The 21,866-nt window shown below is 41.3% G+C and overlaps 4 pseudogenes and 1 gene segment (V, D, J or C); 2 read left to right on the top strand and 3 right to left on the bottom strand.

Moving 5' to 3' along the window:
* Nucleotides 1-2,048: 2,048 nt before the first annotated feature.
* LOC310799952 (Ig kappa-b4 chain C region pseudogene) lies at nt 2,049-3,407 on the bottom strand (annotated as a pseudogene). The gene is made up of 2 exons (XR_014553997.1): nt 3,376-3,407; nt 2,049-2,522 (listed from the first exon to the last, which is right to left on the bottom strand). The product of XR_014553997.1 is annotated as an Ig kappa-b4 chain C region pseudogene (transcript).
* A 906-nt stretch (nt 3,408-4,313) lies between these two features.
* Nucleotides 4,314-4,805, top strand: LOC310800025 (immunoglobulin kappa variable 3-20 pseudogene; annotated as a pseudogene). Its single transcript has 2 exons — nt 4,314-4,365; nt 4,474-4,805. The product of its transcript is annotated as an immunoglobulin kappa variable 3-20 pseudogene (transcript).
* A 1,772-nt stretch (nt 4,806-6,577) lies between these two features.
* On the bottom strand, nt 6,578-7,860 carry LOC310799951 (Ig kappa-b4 chain C region pseudogene; annotated as a pseudogene). The gene is made up of 2 exons (XR_014553996.1): nt 7,829-7,860; nt 6,578-6,976 (listed from the first exon to the last, which is right to left on the bottom strand). The product of XR_014553996.1 is annotated as an Ig kappa-b4 chain C region pseudogene (transcript).
* Nucleotides 7,861-8,765: 905 nt separating this feature from the next.
* Nucleotides 8,766-9,245, top strand: LOC310800024 (Ig kappa chain V region 120-like). The segment is given in 2 exons: nt 8,766-8,817; nt 8,926-9,245.
* A 1,768-nt stretch (nt 9,246-11,013) lies between these two features.
* LOC310799950 (Ig kappa-b4 chain C region pseudogene) lies at nt 11,014-12,403 on the bottom strand (annotated as a pseudogene). Its single transcript, XR_014553995.1, has 2 exons — nt 12,372-12,403; nt 11,014-11,515 (listed from the first exon to the last, which is right to left on the bottom strand). The product of XR_014553995.1 is annotated as an Ig kappa-b4 chain C region pseudogene (transcript).
* Between the last annotated feature and the right edge of the window lie 9,463 nt (nt 12,404-21,866).

The following is a 21,866-nucleotide window of genomic DNA, read 5'->3' as shown; positions in this document are numbered from 1 at the left end:
CAGACAGCCCCTTGCTTGTCATTTCTGACATCTGTGTGGTGCTGATGGACAGCTCCTTGAATGATTGGTGTGTGTGTGTGTGTGCGTGTGTGTGTGTGTGTGTGTGTGTGTGTGTGTGGACAGCTCCTTGAAAACTGTAATACTGAAGGTGTTGCAACATGTTACAGGTGCTGTGTTAGTGACTGTGGAGCTTCCAACATGTTTCTCCTGTATTCAGTTCAGTCCTTTATGTTCAATTTTCAATAAAAAAGTGCTCTGAGAACGCATTATATGGCCTTTGTATTTATGGGGTCGGAGGTGGGCCGCGAACATTTTTGAGACATAAAAGTGGGCCCTGAGTTGGAAAAGGTTGGGAACCACTGGTATAGTGCCACTGGTAGCTCTGTTTAATTAAAGGTCCCATTCCGTGCAAAAGCTGTTTTTACTTGTAAATGCATATATACTGCTGTCATCCCTCCCTGTAATGAGTGGTCACAACCTCAGAACTGCCAGTGTTTGATTTGTCCCTATCCAGCTTCCCCCTGCAGTCTCCCTTAAGCCACGCCCCCTAACGCTATGTTCCCCCAGACGGGTTAATGTGACGTCACGCGGGTCCTTAAGCATACTGCGCGCGGTCTCTCTCACACAAGCTACCTGCACCATTTTGTCTATAGCCACAAAATTAACACTTCTAGCTGGAGCGACGCCAACTGTACGTGATCCAGCAACTGCGGAGGTGCATTGGGTAAGTCTAGGCATTTTGAGATGTCCTCTTTAGCGTAGCAACCGTTAAGTTAGCGATAGCTCGTTGCTAACGTTAGTTGTGGACACAACCTGTCCTGGTCCACGGACGCTAATCTAATCTGAATCAGCCTGGGGCGGGCTCTCCCTCAGCGGCCAATGGGAACTGTTAGTTCTGAATATATTCTAGAAACAGACCATTCTTGGGAAGCGACGAGATGAGGAAGTGACAACTCCGTCAGAACGAACGGGGTTGCTATATTTTCGACAAATTAATCCAGAATCATGTTTTATGGACCAGAGACACACGTTTTTAAGAGGTTACAGCTGCACGAATTGGGACCTTTAATTAATTAAATGTTCCTTTCAGATGGTGAAATTTGATTGAATGCTTACCAGAAACTTCAGAACTGGAAATAGTTGCATTACTTGAAGGATAATTGCATAAATGTTAAAGGTCCCAATTCGTGCAGCTGTAACCTCTTAAAAACGTGTGTCTCTGGTCCATAAAACTTCAGGTCAGCTTCATGTTACATCAAGATATCCTACTTTTTTGAATATATTTATTACAAAGACTCTGCATATTTTCAGATCAAGTATAAACTTGACAAAATCAGAAGACATGCTAATAGTAGACTTTGATCATTCATTCTGTTAAAACACTGGATCATCTTTCTATGTGTAACTAGCTTTTCCGTGTGTGTGTGTGTGTGTGTAAATATGCATATATAATGAGTATTGTAGTCATATATTTAGATATGTGTGTATTAATATGTATATATGTATACATGTTATTGTATGATGTGTATATATTATATTTACATTTTCATATTATTATAAAATCTGAAACAGAATTACTAGTAAATATTACACAGTAGTGTATAGACAGGGTTAGACCAGGAAGCTTGTTATTATTTATTATTTATGGAGAAGGGGTGGGAGTTAATAAGTTTTACTTCTTCTCACTCCTTTTCGAATATGTATATATTCTATTTTTCTTTGTTTCTGAAATGGCTTTTATTTTATTATTTTGCTTTCATATTCGAAATAAACACTTCAATCAATCAAAAACTATCCAGAGAATAAAAAAGCAGTTTTGCTCCAGTCATGCAACTAGTGATAAAAGATCAGAATAAAAAATTGCCTCTGTTCATCCCTCCATCAACAGCTACTGTAGCTCCTGCCTGCCTTCAGGATACCACTGGTAAACACAGTCACTGTCAACAAGTTAATGAATAATATAATAAAAAATATGTGGACACAACCATGTAAACAAACACAGCTGATTTGGTGAAAATATCTTTATTGTCTTTAGGAATATTGGCCTACTGCGAGTAACAAAACATTACTATTGAAATGAGTGGTGTAATGAGTGGGGACAGAAAGAGAGAGAGAGAGAGAGAGACTACAGTGCTGAGTGCAGACTGAGAGCAGTAGCAGAGTAAAAGCATGTAGCAGAAGTCTCAGTGAGTCAGGTCAGGACTGGGAACACTGGTCTCTCCTGAGTGTCTCTGAGAGCAGAGACTGGGAGCCCTGGGTGGCCTCACAGGTCACAGAGCCCACCTTCCTCCACTGGTCTGCAGGGAGGCTCAGGGTGCTGCTCCAGCTGTAGTGGCCGTCCTCCTCCAGCACCCCGGGGCTCCTGCTCTCCTCCCAGCTGCTGCTGCTGCTGCCGTCCACCTTCCAGGCCAGCCTCCAGGCTGAGGGGAAGCCCTTGTTGGCCAGGCACATGAGCGTGGCCTTCCCCTGCTGCAGCTCCACGCTGGAGGGGGGCAGCACCGTCAGGGTGGGAGGGACATCACCTAGGAGACATGCACCAATCAGCTTAGAGGACAGGAAGGCTGCAGCTGTCAATCACTCACCAGGTGGTTTGACACTTTTACTGTGTGAGAGTCCATTTTCCCCTTTAAGAAGTTTCTGTCAGATGGTTTTTATGCTCCACCAGTCACAAACTCACACATTGTTTCACTTCCCTTTAAGAAGCCTCTCATGCATATCAGCACAGAAAGAGTCCTCATATGACCAAGAATATATCAAACTACAAAATAAAGAAGCAGAGATTTGGCTACATTTAAAACAATTATCATCTTGATCAAACAACCATTAACTGTATTTTAAATTATTCTAGAAACTTGAAAAGTTGCAAACTAATTGTATTGCAAATACATTTTTAAATTGGATAGTTTTTTCTTCTTGAGGTTTGTTGAAACATACCTCTGTGTTTCTGTAAAGGCTAAGCCAAAAACAAAACACAACGAAACAAACAAAAAACATGATCATAACATTCTAAATTGTCAAAATAGCTTCTGAAACCTTACGCCTACTTGAAGCGACACAATAAGTGATTTGCCTACATTTTCAGTTAATCGCAAGTTGTCATTTATGTGAAAATTTAAGATAAAAAAGCAATTTTAGAAAGTGGTAATGTTTTTCATTTATCTTTTCAAAAGGTCAATTTGTTGACTTGTCACAGTATGTCTACAACATAAATCAAGAAGCTGCAAGTTAGACTCCGTGGAGAGAAGCAGAGAAAATATAGCTATAGCCCAAGTGATGTAAGTAAACACACTGGATAATTATATCTATGTCTAAAATTCAGACACAGGAATAAAAATATGAATGAATATTATGTTTAAAATCTGTGCAGAATCTTACTTCCAACATCCAGTCTGGTTCCTCCACCAAAAGTCCACCACAGTGATACAAACTCATTGAGCCACCGTACAAAAACCTCTGACTCTAAAGACACAGCTCTCTCACTTTGTCAGACAAAACTAAAACTACAAACCCTCAAGAAGAAACTTGATAATAATCGTTTTTTCCTCTGACCCAAGTGGAATAATTATTAGAGTGGCTATTTGGATTTATTTTATTAAATTGTTTGTATTGGTGAAAATAATTTTGCATAAAAGAAACATATATCATTTTATATACATATATAATTCAATAAGTGTAGTTTGATAAATTAAACTTAATAGGTAACCAATTAAAATGTATCTGATGGATTACAAAAATATCAGATAGGTTACTTACTTCCAACATCCAGTCTGGTTCCTCCACCAAAAGTCCACCACAGTGATACAGACTCATTGAGCTGCCGTACAAAAACCTCTGACTCAGAGAGACACAGCTCTCTCACTTTGAAAACAACAAGTTCATCAAAAATCGGTCTGAATTCATAAAACCCAGCTAGCTCATGGAATAACTAGCTAAATAGCACAACATTCCTACATGAATCACTCTTGGTTTGTATACAGCTAAATTTGTCTGGCAGTGATATTTATTTCTCTATAGCAGTGAACTTAAACAAGTCAAAATTACTTCTTGAAGAAAAGTTGTATAAACATCATCAAGCCAAATCTATATTAAACTTAACATACATACATTTGAATCATTGATTTATCCACAGCATCATCAGACTAATCCAAGTCCTGTTGGAGTCACTCAGAGCATTTCCATAGAGAGCCACTTTGCATCAGCAGCACCATGCTCCAGTGCTCTGGGAGAGTTTATAATCCTGAGAGTTTGACACTGGATGACTGACAGCTGTCCTTCATGACAACAGAAGCCACAGAAATCCTCCTCATCCAAACATGACTTTGATCTCCATCCTCATCTGGACTCTCCTCTGCTGCTGCTTCACAGGTAAAGTCCAGAGGATCAAACTCCTCTCCTCTCTGAACACCCGTCCCTCTGAAATGAAGTGGAGAAAACCATGACGGTGGTTTTATGTTTTTGTCTCTGTATCCTCAGAGTCCAGAGGCCAGGTCACAGTGACTCAGCCTGGAGCAGTGAGCTCTGCTCCGGGAGGCTCCAGCACCATCAGCTGTCGAACCAGTCCAAAGGTTTATCTTTCTGGCAGCAACCATCTTTTAGCCTGGTATCAACAGAGAGATGGAGAAACTCTTAAACTCCTCTTTTACTACGCTACAAGTCGAGCATCAGGGATTCCAGGTCGTTTCACAGGCAGTGGATCAGGGACTGACTTCACTCTGACCATCAGTGGAATCCAGGCTGAAGACGCAGCAGTTTACTACTGTCAGAGTTTCCACTACATCAACAGTCAGAATCTGTTCACACAGTGAAAAAGCATCGTACAAAAACCTCCCTCAGCTGGAGAGGAACTGATCTGAATCAACAGCTGCAGAGAAACTAAACATTAGAGGTGTGACTAAAAGCACTTTACAATATCATACAATAATTACATTTTAATCAAGAAAAGTAATTTTGTAATATAGTTTTTATGATTGTATTATAGAAACTTGTTTGAAACAGGATTAAGTCTAACACTTTAGTAAAACCCATTTTAACAGTAGAATTCCAACAGTCATGAAGCAAGATATCTTAAAGCAGATTATGATACATTGGATTACATCAAATAATTGAATGTCTTGACAAAATATTTAATGCACGGGATTTCAATTAGATACTGATTTCAATAAAGCATTTTTAGTAAGATATCCTAAGTATCTTATATAAAAAACATCCACAAATTACAACTCATTCAAATTCTCCACCAAAGGAAAAGACAATTCAATGCATCGTGTAATTCAATATTATCACAATGTGTCATATTTTAGGACAAACATACTGAGTCCTTTAACAAAACAATTCTCCCAACCTCAGAATTAAACAGATTCAATGTAATCTATTTTCACTGAGTCTAAATGTATTTAATTTGACATTATTTATAAAATACACTTACATTTTCTTGGCTGTTTCAATGCATGACAAGTCAATCTCTATTCATATATTCTCATATTCATATTTACCCTGATGAAGACTCTTTGAGTGGAAACGCCTTGGTATATCCCTGTAAGAATAAAGGATTTTTAATATAACTCAGAGTGCCTCGGAAGTTTTCCCTTTTTGCTGCCTTCAACACCTGAGGAACTCCCTGCAACCATATTGGACAGCTACCTCTCTTTTTGATCTTGTATCTATATATGCTCCATCCTGGAAGAGCACCTGATTTTTACTCTGCTAACTTATATTGATGTCTTGACCCAATGCAGCGCTCCCATCTTTATCTCTCTATTCATGTTTGACCTCGCCATGCTGAACTCCAATCTGTTGAAAATCAACTTCCAAACCGTTCAGCTTCAGGCAAGAAAACTGGAAAACCCTCTGTCAGTGATAATGCTTCATCTTTTAATTTTTAAAGATGTCTTCTACCTTTTAATTTGAAAGGGGAACATAGTTAGGCTGTCCATTGTCACAAATTGTATATGTGTCAGTGTTTGAAGCCTTGCAGAGACAGAACACCCACTATGTAGGGGTCAAAAGTGGAGGTCAGCTTCATGTTACATCCCTTTATGCTGAAGATTCCTACTCTTTTTTATTTCTAACCCTGAAATGTATTTAACCACTTGTGAATATATTGATTACAAAGACTGCATATTTTCTACATTAAGTATAAACTTGACAAAATCAGAAGACATACAAATAGTAGACTTTGATAATTCATTGTGTTAAAACACTGGATCATCTTTCTAGGTGTAACTGTCCAGAGAATACATGAGAGCAGTTTTGCTCCAGTCATGCAACTAGTGATGAGTGATAAGCATAAACATGGCTTCTATTGATCCCCCCATCAACACCTTCTGTAGCTCCTGCCTGCCTTCAGGATACCACTGGTAAACACAGTCACTGTCAACAAGTTAATGAATAATATAATAACAAATATGTGGAAACAACCATGTAAACACAGCTGATTTGTTGACAAGATCTTTATTGTCTAATAAGAATATTGGCCTACTGCGAGTAACAAAACATTACTATTGAAATGAGTGGTGTAATGAGTGGGGACAGAAAGACAGAGAGAGAGAGAGAGAGAGAGAGAGAGAGAGAGAGAGACTACAGTGGTGAGTGCAGACTGAGAGCAGTAGCAGAGTAAAAGCATGTAGCAGAAGTCTCAGTGTGTCAGGTCAGGACTGGGAACACTGGTCTCTCCTCAGTGTCTCTGAGAGCAGAGACTGGGAGCCCTGGGTGGCCTCACAGGTCACAGAGCCCACCTTCCTCCACTGGTCTGCAGGGAGGCTCAGGGTGCTGCTCCAGCTGTAGTGGCCGTCCTCCTCCAGCACCCCGGGGCTCCTGCTCTCCTCCCAGCTGCTGCTGCTGCTGCTGCCGTCCACCTTCCAGGCCAGCCTCCAGGCTGAGGGGAAGCCCTTGTTGGCCAGGCACATGAGCGTGGCCTTCCCCTGCTGCAGCTCCACGCTGGAGGGGGGCAGCACCGTCAGGGTGGGAGGGACATCACCTAGGAGACACCAATCAGCTTAGAGGACAGGAAGGCTGCAGCTGTCAATCACTCACCAGGCGGTTTGACACTTTTACTGTGTGAGAGTTCATTTTCCCCTTTAAGAAGTTTCTGTCAGATGGTTTTTATGCTCCACCAGTCACAAACTCACACATTGTTTCACTTCCCTTTAAGAAGCCTCTCATGCATATCAGCACAGAAAGAGTCCTCATATGACCAAGAATATATCAAACTACAAAATAAAGAAGCAGAGATTTGACTACATTTAAAACAATTCTCATCTTAATCAAACAACCATTAACTGTATTTTAAATTATTCTAGAAACTTGAAAAGTTGCAAACTAAATGTATTGCAAGTACATTTTTAAATTGGATATTGTTCTCTTGTTGAGGTTTGTTGAAACATATACCTCTGTGTTTCTGTAAAGGCTAAGCCAAAAACCAAAAACAACGAAACAAACAAAAAAACATGACCATAAAATTATAAATTGTCAAAATAGCTTCTGAAACCTTAGGCCTACTTGAAGCGACACAATAAGGGATTTGCCTACATTTTCAGTTAATCGCAAGTTGTCATTTATGTGAAAATGTAAGATAAAAAAGCAATTTTAGAAAGTAGTAATGTTTTTCATTTATCTTTTCAAACGGTCAAGTTGTTGACTTGTCACAGTATGTCTACAACATAAATCAAGAAGCTGCAAGTTAGACTCCGTGGAGAGAAGCAGAGAAAAGATAGCTATAGCCCAAGTGATGTAAGTAAACACACTGGATAATTATATCTATGTCTAAAATTCAGACACAGGAATAAAAATATGAATGAATATTATGTTTAAAATTTGTGCAGAATCTTACTTCCAACATCCAGTCTGGTTCCTCCACCAAAAGTCCACCACAGTGATACAAACTCATTGAGCCACCGTACAAAAACCTCTCACTCTAAAGACACACAGCTCTCTCACTTTGTCAGACAAAACTAAAACTACAAGCCCTCAAGAAGAAACTTGATAATAATCGTTTTTTCCTCTGACCCAAGTGTAATAATTATTAGAGTGGCTATTTGGATTTATTTTAGTAAATTGTTTGTATTGGTGAAAATAATTTTGCATAAAAGAAACATGTATCATTTTATATACATATATAATTCAATAAGTGTAGTTTGATCAATTAAACTTAATAGGTAACAAATTAAAATGTATCTCATGGATTACAAAAAATACGAGATAGGTTACTTACTTCCAACATCCAGTCTGGTTCCTCCACCAAAAGTCCACCACAGTGATACAGACTCATTGAGCTGCCGTACAAAAACCTCTGACTCAGAGAGACACAGCTCTCTCACTTTGAAAACAACAACTTCATCAAAAATCTGTCTGAATTCATAAAACCCAGCTAGCTCATGGAATAACTAGCTAAATAGCACAACATTCCTACATGAATCACTTTTGGTTTGTATACTGCTAAATTTGGCAGTGATATTTATGTGTCTATAACAGTGAACTTAAACAAGACAAAATTACTTCTTGAAGAAAAGTTGTTTAAACATCATCAAGCCAAATCTACATTAAACTTAACATACATACATTTGAATCATTGATTGATCCACAGCATCATCAGACTAATCCAAGTCCTGTTGGAGTCACTCAGAGCATTTCCATAGAGAGCCACTTTGCATCAGCAGCACCATGCTCCAGTGCTCTGGGAGAGTTTATAATCCTGAGTGTTGAACACTGGATGACTGACAGCTGTCCTTCATGACAACAGAAGCCACATAAATCCTCCTCATCCAAACATGACTTTGATCTCCATCCTCATCTGGACTCTCCTCTGCTGCTGCTTCACAGGTAAAGTCCAGAGGATCAAACTCCTCTCCTCTCTGAACACCCGTCCCTCTGAAATGAAGTGGAGAAAACCATGACGGTGGTTTTATGTGTTTGTCTCTGTATCCTCAGAGTCCAGAGGCCAGGTCACAGTGACTCAGCCTGGAGCAGTGAGCTCTGCTCCGGGAGGCTCCAGCATCATCAGCTGTCAAACCAGTCCACAGGTTCATGGTACCTATTTAGCCTGGTACCAACAGAGAGATGGAGAAACTCCTAAACTCCTCTTTTACCTCACTACAAGTCGAGCATCAGGGACTCCAGGTCGTTTCACAGGCAGTGGATCAGGGACTGACTTCACTCTGACCATCAGTGGAGTCCAGGCTGAAGATGCAGCAGTTTACTACTGTCAGAGTCTACACTACATCAACAGTCAGTATCTGTTCACACAGTGAAAAATCATCGTACAAAAACCTCCCTCAGCTGAAGAGGAACTCATCTGAATCAACAGCTGCAGAGAAACTAAACATTAGAGGTGTGACTAAAAACACTTTATAATATCACACAATAATTACATTTTAGTCAAGAAAACTCATTTGTAATATAGTTTTTATGATTGTATTGTAGAAACATTGTTTGAAACAGGGTTAATCTAACACTTTAATCAAACACATTTTAAATATAGAATTTCAACAGTCATCAAGCAAGATATCTTAAAGCAGAATATGAGACATTCAATGACATCAAATAATTGAATGTATTGACACAATATTTAATGCACGAGATTTCAAATAGATACTGATTTTTTAATATAGCATTTTTAGTGAAATATCCTGAGTATAAAAACATCCACAAATTACAACTCATTCCAATTCTCCACCAAAAGAAAAGACAATTCAATGCATCGTGTAATTCAATATTATCACAATGTGTCATATTTTAGTATAAACATACTGAGTCCTTTAACAAAACAATTCTCCCAACCTCAGAATTAAACAGATTCAATGTAATCTATTTTCACTGAGTCTAAATGTATTTAATTTGACATTATTTATAAAATACACTTACATTTTCTTGGCTGTTTCAATGCATGACAAGTCAATCTCTATTCATATATTCTCATATTCATATTTACCCTGATGAAGACTCTTTGAGTGGAAACGCGTTGGTATATCCCTGTAAGAATAAAGGATTTTTAATATAACTCAGACTGCCTCGGAAGTTTTCCCTTTTTGCTGCCTTCAACACCTGAGGAACTCCCTGCAACCATATTGGACAGCTACCTCTCTTTTTGATCTTGTATCTATATATGCTCCATCCTGGAAGAGCACCTGATTTTTACTCTGCTAACTTATATTGATGTCTTGACCCAATGCAGCACTCCCATCTTTATCGCTCTATTCATGTTTGACCTCGCCATGCTGAACTCCAATCTGTTGAAAATCTACTTCCAAACGGCTCAGCTTCAGGCAAGAAAACTGGACAACCCTCTGTCAGTGATAATGCTTCCTCTTTTAATTTTTAAAGATGTCTTCTACCTTTTAATTGGAAAGGGGAACACAATAAAGCTGTCCATTGTCACCAATTTTATTTGTCTAATTGTTTGAAGCCTTGCAGAGACAGAACACACATGTAATATCCCAGGGGTCAAAAGTGGAGGTCAGCTTAATGTTACATCCCTTTATGCTGAATATATCCTACTTTTGTGTATATTTATTACAAAGACTGCATATTTTCTAGATAAAGTATAAACTTGACAAAATCAGAAGTAGATAAATAGTAGATGGTATACAGTGAATAGTAGACTTTGATAATTCATTGTGTTAAAACACTGGATCATGTTTCTAGGTGTAACTAAACAGAGAATAAAAAAGAACACTTTTGCTCCAGTCATGGATCTAGTGATGCATTATCAGAATAGAAATGGCCTATGTTCATCCCTCCATCAACAGCTACTGTAGCTCCTGCCTGCCTTCAGGATACCACTGGTAAACACAGTCACTGTCATGTTGCTGTCAATGAGTTCATGAATAATGTAAAACATACACATGGACACGGCCAGCATCGTATGTTTGTTTTGTTTCGCATGTTTGTTTGTTTTTGTGATGTGGCGCGAAATAAACATTATTCATTCATTCATTCATTCATTCATTCATTCAATTGATACCATGTAAACAGCTGATTTGGTGAAAAGATCTTTATTGTCTATTAAGAATATTGGCCTACTGCGAGTAACAAAACATTACTATTGAAATGAGTGGTGTAATGAGTGGGGACAGAAAGACAGAGAGACAGAGAGAAAGAGAGAGAGAGAGACTACAGTGCTGAGTGCAGACTGAGAGCAGTAGCAGAGTAAAAGCATGTAGCAGAAGTCTCAGTGTGTCAGGTCAGGACTGGGAACACTGGTCTCTCCTCAGTGTCTCTGAGAGCAGAGCCTGGGAGCCCTGGGTGGCCTCACAGGTCACAGAGCCCACCTTCCTCCACTGGTCTGCAGGGAGGCTCAGGGTGCTGCTCCAGCTGTAGTGGCCGTCCTCCTCCAGCACCCCGGGGCTCCTGCTCTCCTCCCAGCTGCTGCTGCTGCTGCTGCTGCTGCTGCCGTCCACCTTCCAGGCCAGCCTCCAGGCTGAGGGGAAGCCCTTGTTGGCCAGGCACATGAGCGTGGCCTTCCCCTGCTGCAGCTCCACGCTGGAGGGGGGCAGCACCGTCAGGGTGGGAGGGACATCACCTAGGAGACATGCACCAATCAGCTTAGAGGACAGGAAGGCTGCAGCTGTCAATCAATCACCAGGCGGTTTGACACTTTTACTGTGTGAGAGTCCATTTTCCCCTTTAAGAAGTTTCTGTCAGATGGTTTTTATGCTCCACCAGTCACAAACTCACACATTGTTTCACTTCCCTTTAAGAAGCCTCTCATGCATATCAGCACAGAAAGAGTCCTCATATGACCAAGAATATATCAAACTACAAAATAAAGAAGCAGAGATTTGGCTACATTTAAAACAATTATCATCTTGATCAAACAACCATTAACTGTATTTAAAATTATTCTAGAAACTTGAAAAGTTGCAAACTAAATGTATTGCAAGTACATTTTTAAATTGGATATTTTTCTCTTGTTGAGGTTTGTTGAAACATATACCTCTGTGTTTCTGTAAAGGCTAAGCCAAAAACCAAAAACAACGAAACAAACAAAAAAACATGACCATAAAATTATAAATTGTCAAAATAGCTTCTGAAACCTTACGCCTACTTGAAGCGACACAATAAGTGATTTGCCTACATTTTCAGTTAATCGCAAGTTGTCATTTATGTGAAAATTTAAGATAAAAAAGCAATTTTAGAAAGTGGTAATGTTTTTCATTTATCTTTTCAAACGGTCAAGTTGTTGACTTGTCACAGTATGTCTCCAACATAAATCAAGAAGCTGCAAGTTAGACTCCGTGGAGAGAAGCAGAGAAAAGATAGCTATAGCCCAAGTGATGTAAGTAAACACACTGGATAATTATATCTATGTCTACAATTCAGACACAGGAATAAAAATATGAATGAATATTATGTTTAAAATCTGTGCAGAATCTTACTTCCAACATCCAGTCTGGTTCCTCCACCAAAAGTCCACCACAGTGATACAGACTCATTGAGCCACCGTACAAAAACCTCTGACTCTAAAGACACAGCTCTCTCACTTTGTCAGACAAAACTAAAACTACAAACCCTCAAGAAGAAACTTGATAATAATCGTTTTTTCCTCTGACCCAAGTGGCATAATTATTAGAGTGGCTATTTGGATTTATTTTATTAAATTGTTTGGATTGGTGAAAATAATTTTGCATAAAAGAAACATATATCATTTTATATACATATATAATTAAATAAGTGTAGTTTGATAAATTAAACTTAATAGGTAACAAATTAAAATGTAGCTCATGGATTACAAAAATATGAGATAGGTTACTTACTTCCAACATCCAGTCTGGTTCCTCCACCAAAAGTCCACCACAGTGATACAGACTCATTGAGCTGCCGTACAAAAACCTCTGACTCAGAGAGACACAGCTCTCTCACTTTGAAAACAACAAGTTCATCAAAAATCTGTCTGAATTCATAAAACCCAGCTAGCTCATGGAATAACTACCTAAATAGCACAACATTCCTACATTAATCACTTTTGGTTTGTATACTACTAAATTTGTCTGGCAGTGATATTTATTTGTCTATAGCAGTGAACTTAAACAAGAGAAAATTACTTCTTGAAGAAAAGTTGTATAAACATCATCAAGCCAAATCTACATTAAACTTAACATACATACATTTGAATCATTGATTGATCCACAGCATCATCAGACTAATCCAAGTCCTGTTGGAGTCACTCAGAGCATTTCCATAGAGAGCCACTTTGCATCAGCAGCACCATGCTCCAGTGCTCTGGGAGACTTTATAATCCTGAGAGTTGAACACTGGATGACTGACAGCTGTCCTTCATGACAACAGAAGCCACAGAAATCCTCCTCATCCAAACATGACTTTGATCTCCAACCTCATCTGGACTCTCCTCTGCTGCTGCTTCACAGGTAAAGTCCAGAGGATCAAACTCCTCTCCTCTCTGAACACCCGTCCCTCTGAAATGAAGTGGAGAAAACCATGATGGTGGTTTTATGTTTTTGTCTCTGTATCCTCAGAGTCCAGAGGCCAGGTCACAGTGACTCAGCCTGGAGCAGTGAGCTCTGCTCCGGGAGGCTCCGTCACCATCAGCTGTCGAACCAGTCCAAAGGTTTATGTTGATAACCGTTTAGCCTGGTACCAACAGAAGGATGGAGAAACTCCTAAACTCCTCGTTTACTCCTCTATAATTCGAGCATCAGGGACTCCAGGTCGTTTCACAGGCAGTGGATCAGGGACTGACTTCACTCTGACCATCAGTGGAGTCCAGGCTGAAGACGCAGCAGTTTACTACTGTCAGAGTCACCACTACATCAACAGTCAGAATCTGTTCACACAGTGAAAAAGCATCGTACAAAAACCTCCCTCAGCTGGAGAGGAACTGATCTGAATCAACAGCTGCTGAGAAACTAAAACATTAGAAAAAAAAAACTCCCTCAACCACAGCTGGAAGCTACTGCAGGGACTGATACAGTTCACTGATCACACACACGCACGCGCACGCACGCACGCACGCACGCACGCACACACACACACACACACACACACACACACACACACACACACACACACACACACACACAACTATTCTGTACCTCTACTCTGGAGCAGATACCCTGCAGCACACACAGTAACCCACACGACCTCTGCTCATAATTTGAATACAGAGACACAGTATATTCAAATGAGAATGACAGTAAATATCTCGAGGGAATCAAAGAGGTATTTGTATTCCTTTATTCAGTATTACTGTATTTTGACAGGTGGCAGGTATTCAATGCAGCTTCAATAAAGATATAGGACTATGTTGAGACTGTGCGCTGCTCTATACCCAGTGAGTTGTAGCTTGGAGCTTGTGTCTGCAGAAAGATGCCCACGGATAACCAATTACGTATCGAACCGTATAACCATATCCTTTCAGTCATGTTCTTTCAAATGTCAGCTGTGTGTGTGTGTGTGTGTGTGCGTGTGCATGTGTGTGTGTGTGTGCGTGTGTGTGTGTGTGTGTTGTTCCAAAGAACAGAGTGGCTGTAAGATTAAAAGCAAAATGGTTGCTTTTCGTTATCGGAGAAATATGATAGCATGGATGTTTCCCCCCCCCCCCCACACACACACACACACACATAGCTGGCTTTAGATTCAGAAGTCATTTAGATTTTATGTCACTCCTCTGGACATAAACGTGCCCAATCCATACGAAGCCATAGGTTTCATAACATTTAATACCAGGCGTGACTTCATTATAATCTTAACTGTTTACTTTTGAAATCACTTGATATATAAAAAGGGATTAAAGGATATCAAAGCGAAATGTCAGTTTAAATGCTGTGTGTGTGTGTGTGTGTGTGCGCGCGCGTGTGTGTGTGTGTGTGTGTGCGCGCGCGTGTGTGTGTGTGTGTGTGCGTGTGTGCGCGTGTGCGTGTGTGTGCTTACACTTGTGTGTGAACGCCTACGTGTACTTTAACACACGCATGCTTGTGAGACTAAGTTTCCGTTTCCATCTCTTTTGGTTCGGCATGAAATAATCATAATTCATATGATCCTAGCAGTAAAGCCCATTCAACAGATCCAATTAGGCAGCATTGTTCCATAATCCACAGGCGCGAATATCTGCAGCCTATCAATTCACCACTGCTTTGTCATATTCAGCTGCATGTGTGATTATTGTGTCGGAGATAAAAAAACCCGATTTCAAACATTTGCCGAGGCACTCACTAGGCCTGCAGGTTCTCTATCCCAGTGGTTCTCAAAATGTTTTCACATGAAGGACCCCTAAACTGACAAAAATTAGACCACGGACCCATATTTGATGGGATTTTGTCCCACGGTCCCCCATATGATAATAAGATTGATGCTTTTAGATGTTTTATTACAGAAAGTGTATAGAATCCATGACCAAAATAGTCATTGTGTTACACATGAATGGAATTATAGTGAAAATGCATTACCCCCCTTTTGGCTGGGGACCCTCTGGAAACCCCTTAAGGACCCCTGGGGGTCCCCGGACCCCCATTTGAGAACCACTGCTCTATCAAGATCATTTCGCCAGTTTGCTTTAATGTGCGCGAATGATTAGATTATGCCCGCTGGAACATTAAGCAACGTGTGTACACCTCGCCCATGAGAAGGATCGACCGGCAAATGACTTGACACGTTTCACACTTGTGTCCCTTATCGCGGCATACCGCTCTTCTGACTGGCTCGAAACTGGTGAAATGTCCGCGATGACGGGGTCGCGCTTATACCAGAAAACAACTTTCACACATGAAGGCATTAGACCACGTTCCGGTCATTTAGCGGTAAAAAGCGCATGTGGGAAAACGGCTCTTGAATAACCAGTCGAGCGTTACTAGCTAACACGTTTAATATAGAGGTGAGTTAGGACGATACATGAGCGTTACTAGCTAACACGTTTAATATAGAGGTGAGTTAGGACGATACATGAGTGTTACTAGCTAACACGTTTAATATAGAGGTGAGTTAGGACGATACATGAGCATTACTAGCTAACACGTTTAATATAGAGGTGAGTTAGGACGATACATACAGGATGCGGCTCTGCATACAACTGGCACTACTGCGCATGCTCACACAGGACGTAGGCTGACAGGAGTAGTATCACTGCGCACGTTAACTAGTCCCTGATGCTATAAGATTCATAACATTACAGTTTACTCACCAATTTGGCTCTCTACCAAATAATCCCGCCACGTAACTATGTCCAATCATGAAATTATGAAATAGCACGGGGACATTAATGTCTGTGAGTGCCATTTAACCAGCCGCCCGCCCACGGCATGTTCCGCAACATGAGCTTGGTGCTGCTAAAGGGATCATGTCTATGTTCCCCGGGTTCTATGTTCCCCGTTTTTCACTAACCCTAAACCTAACCTCCCCCAGACCCTAACCCAAAACCTAACCTCTCCCACCCCCCACGCCTAAACCTAACCTCCCCCAGACCCTAACCCAAAACCTAACCTCTCCCAGGGAACATAGCGGGGTTCTATGTTCCCCGGTCCCACAAAAACGGGGAACATAGGACCCGGGGAACATAGGGATGACCCCCTGCTAAATCACAGCTGCTCTGCCAGTGACGTGGACCTTATAGGGGCTTATTATTATTACCTTATTGTTGTGCTAAACATGCAGGCTAACCAGGTAGCATCTGCGAATGTTCAGGAATTCACTGCATGTTTAGAAATGGCTCTAGTGAAATCACACAATTTCTTCATTTTGCTGAGACTCCTAATACCGGTGTATTAGCTACATAGCTAGATCACTCGCATCACATGTATTTAGTATGATGCCCTGTTTTCAGAGCAGATTTGTTTTTTGGAGCACAGACCGTTTCTGTATCCATCAGATCTGCAATGGCCATTTCTCTTTTTCTAAACCGGATAATCAGGTAACAAGCTGGCCAAGGCAGACGAGCCTTTGAGTTCAAGTGCCGTGCACCTCCGATGCTTTCTCAAAGTACTCTGTTTCCTGTTCTTTGTCAGTCAGCTGCTGTCTGTGGCAAAGCGTTTACACAGAACAGGCCTCCAGGAAACTCCACTCCTCTTACTGTAATATCCCACATTAATCAAGTCTCCTCCCAGTACCCAAGAATTCACTCTCCACTGCAAAAAATGTCCATCTCAGCAAGTCAACTAAAAGTCTGTTGAGTCTTTATTTATTTATTTAGTTAGTTAGTTATTTAGTTATGTATTTATGTATTTATTTGATTGTTTGTTTGTGTATGTATGTATGTATGTATTTATTGTTAAATCTACTGTAGTACACATCTCTACAGCCTACAGAGTATTTATAACATTTCCACAGCTTATTAGTTGGCATTAAACAAATCAAATGCATATGAAAATTCATGAATGAGGTGCAGGTGGGTGGAATGTTAAAATAACATCTACTGACAAAAGTGAAGCAGTTGAATTGTTGAGTGTCAACTAATAATAAGCTGTTGAAATGTTACCAATACTCTGTAGGCAGACTCTCCAAATACAATGTTACCAAATCTCACTTTGGGATGAAATATCTTAAAAGACATTTTTTGTAGCGTAATTGTAAACAGCGATGGAGATCGCAGCATCTGGTCGGCATGTGGCGGTGCTTGGCCGTGCTCTTCCTGGGAAACCTCCCTCACATGTAGTGAGTGATAAAAGCGTTTGCCAAATGTCATAATGTAATGTAATGTAATGAGTGAGTTTGTAGTTCATATTGTTTTGTGAGAGCGCGTCACTCCCTGAACCTGTCCTGTACCCCTGCTCTGCAGCCATGTTTGTAGTTCATATTGTTTTGTGAGAGTGCGTCACTCCCTGAACCTGTCCTGTACCCCTGCTCTGCAGCCATGTTTGTAGTTCATATTGTTTTGTGAGAGTGCGTCACTCCCTAAACCTGTCCTGTAACCCTGCTCTGCAGCCATGTTTGTAGTTCATATTGTTTTGTGAGAGTGCGTCACTCCCTGAACCTGTCCTGTAACCCTGCTCTGCAGCCATGTTTGTAGTTCATATTGTTTTGTGAGAGTGCGTCTCTCCCTGAACCTGTCCTGTACCCCTGCTCTGCAGCCATGTTTGTAGTTCATATTGTTTTGTAAGAGTGCGTCACTCCCTGAACCTGTCCTGTACCCCTGCTCTGCAGCCATGTTTGTAGTTCATATTGTTTTGTGAGAGCGCGTCACTCCCTGAACCTGTCCTGTACCCCTGCTCTGCAGTGAGGAAACACACCAAGCAGGACTCCAACATGAACGAGGAGTGGAAGAGCATGTTCGGGTCACAGAAGCCGGTGCTGCCCCAGACCGCCACGGTAACCACACCCACATTACCACACCACCCACATCACCACAACACCCGCATCACCACTACACCCGCATCACCACAGTAACCACACCCACATCACCTCACTACACCCCGCTCCATGCCATCAACATTGCCAGCTGCTGGGGTGTTCTGGTGTCTCAACCAGGAGAGTCTGTACCATTAAAGGCACTACATATGATTTTTTTCCCCACTAGATGTCCTGCTAGAGCACAAACAAAAACAGTCTATGAAGCTCATAGGGACGGCTTTGCCTCTGCTTCTGTGAAGATCTTCAAGGGGGAGCTGAAAACCTAGCCTCAACGCGAGACTCATCAGTCATTCTTCCTTCTTCGTCTCGGATGCGCGGGCCCTATATCCACTGGGAGGTCGGCTCAAATGGCTTCACACGATATTCACAGTTATCAATCACAATAAAACTGTCCTGACCTCCGACACAATGTTGTTATCCAACTCTATAATTTTTATGTTTTTTTTTCTTTTACATTTTTGCTTGTGACCCTGTTCACACTCAGCAGACTGCTCTACTTGCCTGACGTGGGCGGTCTCCATTTCTCCAAACGGGGACCGTGGTGCATGGCTGCGTTCTACTGCATGTGGTACACTGACTGTCGACAAGTACCTCATACAACCCCACGTCAAAAAAATCCCTTTAAGAAATGGCATACGAGGAAAAGTGTGTTCTTCTGAAGTGCAGTTCCTCAATATTTTCTTAGTAACGGTCTCATTTCTTACGAATTTCGAAAATGTTCCTACTTAAAAACGTCTCAAATAGGGTCTAAATTCGTTCTGTGGCAGAGGCACTGAGGAAAGGCCTGTTGTGGCTGGCAGGGTTTTTCTACTTTCCGAGATTCCTTGCAGATGAAACATAATTCTTTCAAATGTCTTTTTAAAGTGTGTCCCCGGTGCTTTAGTAACCCTCTGCCCCGGTGTACCCTCCGCTACGGTTCCACATGCTTTGCTTTGTCCAACTCCAATTAAAGGCTCCAATTGCCTTATTAAGCTTGACAAGCTACTTAAAAGAACACTCCGCCCATTTTCAACCAGCTTTGTATCATTAGAACATCAGTAGTATATCAGAAAACTGTAAACTGTTTTGAAGTCTGTAATTTAAAGGAATACTCCGCCCATTTTCAACCAGCTTTGTATCATTAGAACATCAGTAGCATATCAGAAAACTGTTAACGGTTTTGAAGTCTGTCATTTAATTTGACAGTTATTGAGTGTTAAAGTGTGGACCGGTGACATCACTGGTCCACACTAACTCAAATTAATAACTCATTAACTCAAATCAACTCTCAATAACTGTCAAACTAGATGAATGATGAATAGATAAACCAGACAGGTTTAGTACTTAGTACTACTGTAGATGCTCTGTGCGTTTGTTTTTGTTTGTGTGTTTGGTTTTATGTTTTGCTGTTATTATTTTTGTGGAGATTGTGTGTGTTGTGTTGTGGGTGACTGGGGACGGAGGGCATATCATTTGTTATCGCATTCTTCACTGACTGTTTGCCCCTCTGATAACTAAAAAATGAATAAACATACTTAAAAAAACAAAAAAAGAAAGGAGACTTGAAGAGACACATGATAGTCCACACAGAACAAAATATATATGCTGAGGATATAACTGTCATCTAAGCATTGATTTGTTGGCAGCCTATAGAATCAAAGGTTATGTCAATACTTTATTATATTAAACATTACAATGCCGTGCTCTGTGTCTGCCCAACTGTTAGCTCGCCCAATTGCAGTCCTTGAGGAGTGTGGCCGAGGTGGCGGGATTGGCCAATAGGGGGCCCCCTATCACCCGCATGTCTTAGTTTATTCGTGCACTCAATACCTTTTAGTCACGGTTTGCAGTGCGTGTTTCAATCACCTTTTGCTGTGTTTTCAGTGCGCGATCCGCCACAAACACGTGTGGTGTGTGCTCCCGCGTTGCGGCCGGTGCCTTAGCACGCCTCCCCTAGTCTTCGGCCTCCTCCCCAATACTGCTGTCCTCTGTGTATCTGGGTATCGTGTGTTCACTGTTCGTATGTTTTAAGAAGTTCCCTATTTTTGCTATTAAGTCATTTTAATCTGACATCTTAATAAATGAAATGTTCTTCAATTTATTGTTAATAAATTGTTAATATTTTTCCCCACAGAGTGTCCAGCCTCCTTCCCCCCCCCACACCAATCACTTTACATAAATGAACCTATATTCTTGTAAGCTTGAAACCACGTCTGCGTCTCCTTACATGTGGAACTGTGTGCATTTCATGTAACAAAGGTGTTTTACTGAAGGTCACTTCCTGGGGTGCAATTCCCCAGGTGGCGTAGTTGGTGTTGCTAAAGCCTCTTTGTAGGCCTGGTTATGGCATGGTCACATACAGACAGAGAATTGATCAAGGGTGATATAAAACAGGGTTATTTACAGGGAATTCAGCTCATAAACCTATTTATTATACAGTCTATGGTCCGCTCCCCACACACACACACACACACACACACACACACACACACACCTGGAGGGTTACAGTCTGCCTGTGTGAGACAATCAGTTTGTGTGTGTGTGTGTTTTATCAAGTTTTTTCTGCACTATGCCTCCGTGTGGTAGTCTGTTGGGTCTATATCTCAATGGGTCTGGGTAACACAAAGAAAGAAAGAAAGAAAGGCTCTTGGACTTTGGACTACCTTTGAACCATGCTAACGACCCAGGTGGGCGTGACTTTCAATCTGTGACGGAGCGCACATGGGCTCCGCAGCATCCGAGCATCCCTCTCACGCACGCGCGATTTCAGACGAGACGTGACTTGATGGGCCTATCATAAATATTGGCATCATTCAAATCTGAGCTGAGCGTACAGTATAAAGCCACTGGTCGATCTGCCTGGCTCCAGGTGGAACTTCGAATCCGCACGTGGCGACTCGACGACTTTCTCTTTTGAAGTGGGACGTTTGGGTACTTCGACACGGAGCATCGCCTCTTCCTTCAAGTGAACAGCAGCACGCTATCCATTTTCACCGGCATGATGAAGAAGCAGGTAGGCAGAAACACATTTCATGGCAATTTGGGGGTGACTAAAACAAGTATTGTTTTCAAATGAACGACAGACAAACGGGGTTTGATGAACAGTGGCTGATGTCTTTACATTTGCTAACGGTTATCCTCAATGGGATAAAAGTTAGCTCACGAACACTGCTAGCCAGTTTCCAAAACATTGTCAGTGTTCGTGAGCTAACTTTTCGTGTTCGTGTTGTTAGTGATGTCAAGTCAGGTAACGTTATAGCGTTAGCATGCTAACGTTAGCTACCTTAACTTTGCCAGTTCTAGCGAGTTAACGTTACTAACGACACTAGAGAACCAGACACAAACGTGCCGGGGTTTGAGGTGAACTGGCTGATGTATTTAACTGAGGGGTCCCCTGGGTGTCCACCTGCTATGCCAACCACCCGCAGTGCCGACAGCCCGCAATGCCGACGTTAGGTGTAGGCGTGGGGGGTGGGAGAGGTTAGGTTTAGGTGTGAATCTCAATCTCAAAAAATGGGTCCATGGCTGTAAGAAGTTAGGGCTGGTTGATATGAAAAAGGTTGAGAATTAAAATTGTTTCGCTTTCTGTGTGAACT

The sequence above is a fragment of the Poromitra crassiceps genome (assembly GCF_964638095.1).
Source record: "Poromitra crassiceps genome assembly, chromosome: 29".
NCBI lineage: Eukaryota > Metazoa > Chordata > Actinopteri > Beryciformes > Melamphaidae > Poromitra > Poromitra crassiceps.
The sequence above is the reverse complement of the archived record's forward strand: the minus strand, read 5'-3'. Positions and strand labels throughout refer to the sequence as shown.